The 5942-nt window shown below is 42.6% G+C and overlaps 1 pseudogene; it reads left to right on the top strand.

The window, feature by feature from the left end:
* Positions 1–1093: 1093 nt before the first annotated feature.
* Positions 1094–2042, top strand: LOC129061665 (translationally-controlled tumor protein-like; annotated as a pseudogene).
* Positions 2043–5942: the final 3900 nt, after the last annotated feature.

The raw sequence follows: 5942 nt of genomic DNA, 5'->3' as shown, positions 1-5942 counted from the left end.
TTGTATCATTCTTTTAGACTATTTACTTGGACAATAATTACCTATCTATTAATTCCTTAATCTCAGCTTGGGAGAAACAGAACATTTTGTGCTTCAGTGAAAAACTATGTACTAAAGAAAAACAACAAACTATGCATTGTCTAGGGGACATCTTCCTCGTTACCTGATTCTGATTCTATGGGAGCTATTTTTAATTCTGTAAACTGTAGATAACTGATAGAAATGTAAAACAATTCTTGTCTATAAACATGCAAATTATCAATTGACTATCCCCCACCCCCCACTGTGGAGAAGCTAATTTTACCTCTATTTGTGTGTTCATTTCGACATTTCCTTAGTCCATGTAAATTTGTCTTTTTTAATTTCTTTGAATTGGTTATAATGCTCCTTAGTTTTCGCATTGAAATAGATAATCTTTAACATACATTCATTTTTATATTGGTACAAGACTCACGATCTTACCTTTTTTGGAAAACTGTAACACTATATTGTCAAAATATTAGTATCTAGCAATCCATGTGTTGCCAAACAATGACAGGAAGCTGTGATTATTGTAGCAGAGGTCTGATATGGAACTCTTGAGTTTTCAATAGAAACTTATTGGTCATTTCCCTTTTAAAATCAGTGGCTTTGGTGATTATGCTGTGTAGCCTGTCATTTATGGGCAACAGATAAAAATGCAAGGAATGTGCAGGTCTAGGACAAGAGAATTTCTATGACTCAACAATGCCCTCTGCTCACCTTCCCATTACTGAGCTGAGGGACAACAGGAGCACAAAAGAACCAAAACATTGACATCAAATTATAACAGGCAAGGCCACCAGTACCTCCCTTGTGCTCTGGGGCATATGGAGTGAGTTCCCTTCTGATGACATCATTTATGTTATTGACTGATGAACGTTTATGTTATTGACTTAGGAAAACGTCAAGGCCAGTTTCTATATTTAACTAGATGTTTTTTGATGGCGAATTAAAAAGAATCGGAGTGGCTTTTTCCACCTGCTCCCTCCTTTTCCTTAGTGCTGCTGGGGCTGTGAGCTCCTGGCTCCTGCTAAGCCGGTGCCGCTGCTGTGGTCTCCTCCCAACTGCCCTCATGATAATCTGTAGGAACCTCATCAGCAACGATCAGCTGTTCTCCGACATCTCCCAGATCTGGGAGGTTGCTGGCAGGCTTGCTTGGAGGCGGAAGGCAGGATGATCAGTAGGACAGAGGGTAACTTTGATGACTCACTCCTTGGTGGGAAAAGCACAGTAATCCCTGGTGTGGATATTGTCCTGAACCATCACTTTCACAAAAGAAGCCTGAGAGAAGTACATTGAGGATTACATGAAATCAATCAAAGGGAAACTTGAAGAACAGACTAGAAAGGGTAAAACCTTTAATGACAGGGGCTGCAGATCAAGCACATCCTTGTTCATTTTGAAAATGACCAGTTCTTCAATGGTGAAAACAGGCTTCCAGATGGCAATGTTGCTCTGCCAGACTACCACTGAAACCAGAAAAACCAGGGTTCGTGCTGCCTGTCTCCTGCCAGACCCAATAAGCAGAGACAGAGGTTGAATGTTTATGGGCGCTTTATTTGGATGGCCAGGATCTGAGAAGAAGACAACAAGCAGGTTCATACCCTAACAGACCATCTTAAATTCCATTTTAAACTGACCCTTTTCATAAGGAGAAGAAAAGTATAGGTAAGGGGTTTTGAATTCAGGGAAAAGTTAATCAGATAAAAGGCTGCTACATTCTTTATCTGTGCCCTGGGCTATGGGCGTCTCATCCTGGAGCACAATGGCTCAGATACCATCTTGATTGCTTGCAGACCTCCTGAGGCGCAAAGGTGGAACTGCTTATGGTCTCCTGGAGTCAAGGTGGCTCATACCTTCAGTTCCTGAAACAATAGCTTTTTACAGACATTGATTACTAAGCTTATTCGCTACTACCTGAAACTAAAATTTTTCCAACATTTGATGCCCTATCACCTGAGGATATTACAACCTCATACATAATTTTCTTTAAGGATGGTTTAGAAATGGAAAAATGTTAACAAATTTGGCAGTTTGGATCTATCACCTGTCATCATCACTGGCTGCTGCTTTTTGTCGACACACCAGGGCTTAGGACAATAGGACTGATGTTATCTTGAGCTCTTCATTTTATTTTGACCTCGATTTATTTGGAGCAGAGGCATTGTGGTTTTTTTGTTTTGTTTTGTTTTTTTAACATTTTATTGATTTATTTCTAGAGAGAGGGGAAGGGAAGGAGAAAGAGAGGGAGAGAAATATCAATGTGTGGTTGCCTCTCCTGCATTCCTCACTGGGAACCTGGCCCACAGCCTAGGCATGTGCCCTGGCTAGAAATTGAACCAAGGACCATTTGGTTCGCAGGCCTGCACTCAATCCACCGAGCCACACCAGCCAGGGCTTGCTTTCTTTTTTTCTTTTAAGTAAAACATGTCATGTGGGTTATTTAAAAATAAAATGCATATAAATCTAAAGGTGGAAAAAAGAATCAGAGTGTTTCCTTGGCATGGAAATCTTCTCTCAAGACACAATATTATTATAACGGCAAGTCATGAAAAGATGTGACACAGGTTGACACCCATGACCCTGTCAACGTTGATGGGAACTTGTGTGGAAACCAACTTTTGTCCTCTTTGAAGTCTGAAGTTTTGAGCAGACTCTAGCCCTTTGCTCGGGGCCTGGCCCTAATTAGTTCTGATCTCTACCCTTTAAGATTCTCTTCGCAATTTGGCTGTCGTACAAGCACCGCCAGGGCCGCATACTACCATTTCTCAGAAGTACAGGGGTGGGCAGAAGTAGGTTAAATTACCAGTCATCATTACCTAAAAGATAAATCACAAGTAAGGATACAAAACAGTAAGAGGAAGGAGGCAAATGATACAATCATTGACAAGTGAATAATAATACAAGCAGAAACTCTGTGTTTCGTGTACTCACAACTACAAACCTTCTTTTGCCCATCCCCGCATGATAGAGTGCTTGGCTTTACAGTTTCTGACACAGAAGAAAATGCCAACTATAGAGAAGCACAGTTGCTTGTTGAAGTGTAAAGGTACTTGAAGGGAATACATTTTCCCTATCTACCTGATCTCATTGAATCATTCTGCCTCAGACAAACTCCACTTTCGAGACTTGGTTAGTCCCCAGACAGGAAGGGAGAAAGTGTGTGCGATCTTGAAGTTTAATTAGAGCAAAGATATCAAATGGCTTTGGTACATTTCTCTGGACACTTTTTTAGGGATTAGAACAAAGTCACCCGCATCCAACCTCAAAAATAGTTAAGTAATTGTTGCATAGTTGCCCCATAAACATATTCACATGTTATTTTTCAATCTAGAAGTTGAAGGCACTCTGCAAGAGCCCTGTACCTATCTTCTGCCATTGGTCTGAATTTTGCTAAATTAATTTCTAAATTCACATAATTGGGATCATAGGTAAAGCTCCAACTTTGAAGAGAGCTTTGTTCACTAGAGCGTGAGAAGGGCAGGACATTTCCCTTAAATCAGGACTTTAAGTCTACAGTAAAGTGACATATAGTGAGTGTATGGCATCATTCCCGTTGTACAAGATCCGCAAGGCTCATTCTTAGAACATCAGAGTTAATTTATGCTTTCTAAATATTTTTTCAAATGCCTATAATAACATGATTGTGGTGCTTTTTCCATTTCTCTGAATGGAGAATTAGGGTGAACTCATTAAAATTTCAGGTGGATTATTGCCCTTGCTGACACTTGATGTCAATGTCCTTAAGTTTAAAGATGGGTGGGGATGGCCGAGAGACCAACCCCATTATGATCCCTGTGTATCTATAGAGATTAAAAAGGTTTTTGTGCCCTGTCCAGTGTGGCTCAGTTGTTTGGGGGTCGTCTGGCAAAGCAAAAGGTGGCTAGTTCAATTCCTGGTCAAGGCACATGCCTGGGTTGCAGGCCAATCCCCTGTTGGGACACATGCGAGAGGCAACTGATTGGTCTCTCACACATCGATGTTTCTCTCCCTCTCTTTCTTCCTCCCTTTCCCTCTCTCTAAAAATAAACAAATCTTTAAAAAAAGATTTTTGCTTTTTTGATACTCACCGATGTTTTCAACTCGAATGGCTATTTTGTACTTAAGAGACAAGCCTAAATGTCTGCTATTTTTCTCTTAATAGTGAATCACAATTACCCATCCAATGAAATACCATGAAATACAGTATTTTCCCAGGTAGTGAAAAATTTGTCAGTTCCTTAAGTCATCATCCAAGGGAGATAATAAGGTGCTGTATGTACTGTAACTGAGTCAGGCTTAGATGTGACGCATCCTAGAACCTCAGGAGCCTTAGCTATCGTGAAACAGGAGAAAGCTGGGATTGGGAGAGCAGTGGAAGTGTACAGGTGGGAAAGCCATGCAACACAACGCCCTGGGCCTGAAGGGTGTAGTAATATGTCTTGTTAATGAATCAAGGCCCATACATGTGTAGGAGAATGCTTCCATGGGCTCCAATATATCCTCCTCTTAGTACGTAAATCTAGAAGCAGGATATTCTAGTGTATGCCAGTTCAGTGGTTTCTGGCAGGACCCCTGCATGGGTATAAGAAACAGGGTCCAGAATCTAGGAGTAGATTAGGCAGCAACTGGGCAGAGAATCAGGTGTGAAATGTTTTAGAAATAACACGTGATCTGGAGCCAGACCGAAATGGTCATCAGGGCATTTCCTCTTCCTAGCTGTGTGACTTTAGTAAGTTACTTAACCTCTCTGAGTCTCAGTTTCCATAACTGTAAAGTGGAATAATAATCAGCACTTCATAGGTTGTTGGAAGGACTGGAAATACCGTATGCAAAATACCCAGCACAGTGGTAGGCCCATACTACGGCATCTATTCTTTAATTGGTTAAGGCATCAGTCCTAGTAAAGAATGAGAGCTCCGAACAGGTGAGCCAAGGCAGATGCTCTGTCTTTTTTCTTTTTGATGCTCAGTCTTAAGGACACAGAATCCTTGGTCACGGAGAGGTCAGGTAGGAAAGGCTATGACCTGGCTGTGTGGAATTATAAGGCTTATCCCTGGCAAACAGTACACACCTTGTGTCCAGTCCGGAGGCCCTAGGGCTGCTGATAAGAACAGGTTCAGAATGGGCCTAGGACTGAGGCCAAGCCCTGCAGGGGTCAGAGGACAAAGAGGGACACCAGACAAGTCAGAAAATACCAGTGCTTCTTGTTGGCAAAACTTCCCTGTGACCTAGTAGAGTGGTCTTTGGTTTCTTCTGTAAAGAGACAAGATCTTTTGGTCTGGGAGGATACTAAATTCTCAAGTAAGTGTGTGTGTTTCAATTTTACTGTTGTGGGAAGGGAGGACATTAGCAATGATGTTGTTATTTGTAGAATCCTTTCACTAACCTATTTTATAGTGTATTATCCTTGCAACAAGTGTGACTCTTACCATTTTCCTTTAATTCAATATAAGTAGCAACACATGCCTGGTTAATGTCCGGGTTTTCATTTTCCTACCACCCCTTCCTGAGACCTACCCTGGACCCCTCAGTCTGGAGCTTCAGATTGTCACTGTGTGTCACTATGTCACTGTGAGTGAAGGGACATGGGGCGGTCTGTCCCATGCAGGGACAGAGTCACACAGGTCAGCACCTGGAGCATTTAGGGCTGGGAGATCCTTGGGACACTTGAGCAGCCTGGTCTTGGCCACTGTCCTGCGCCTAGCCGCATCCACCCCTTCAACTCCAACCGGCACGACGTGGTGGGAGGCCCACTCAGTGACACAGCAGCCGCTGCAGGATGCGTCTACCACCACAGAACTGCCTGGGCTCTCCTTCATCCAGGTGCCACTGCCAGACTCATTTTGCAGCTTACATGGCAGCACATGGTCATCCCATGCTATCAGTGCAGGAGGAGTCCCCGGCCTCTCACTGGGAGGGTGTACAGTGACACGAAGGCC

This window comes from Pteronotus mesoamericanus, unplaced genomic scaffold, assembly GCF_021234165.1.
Source record: "Pteronotus mesoamericanus isolate MK-2021 breed Mesoamerican mustached bat unplaced genomic scaffold, CSHL_Meso_final scaffold_651, whole genome shotgun sequence".
NCBI classification, from domain to species: domain Eukaryota; kingdom Metazoa; phylum Chordata; class Mammalia; order Chiroptera; family Mormoopidae; genus Pteronotus; species Pteronotus mesoamericanus.
Note: the sequence above shows the minus strand (reverse complement) of the source record. Positions and strands in the feature narration are given on the sequence as shown.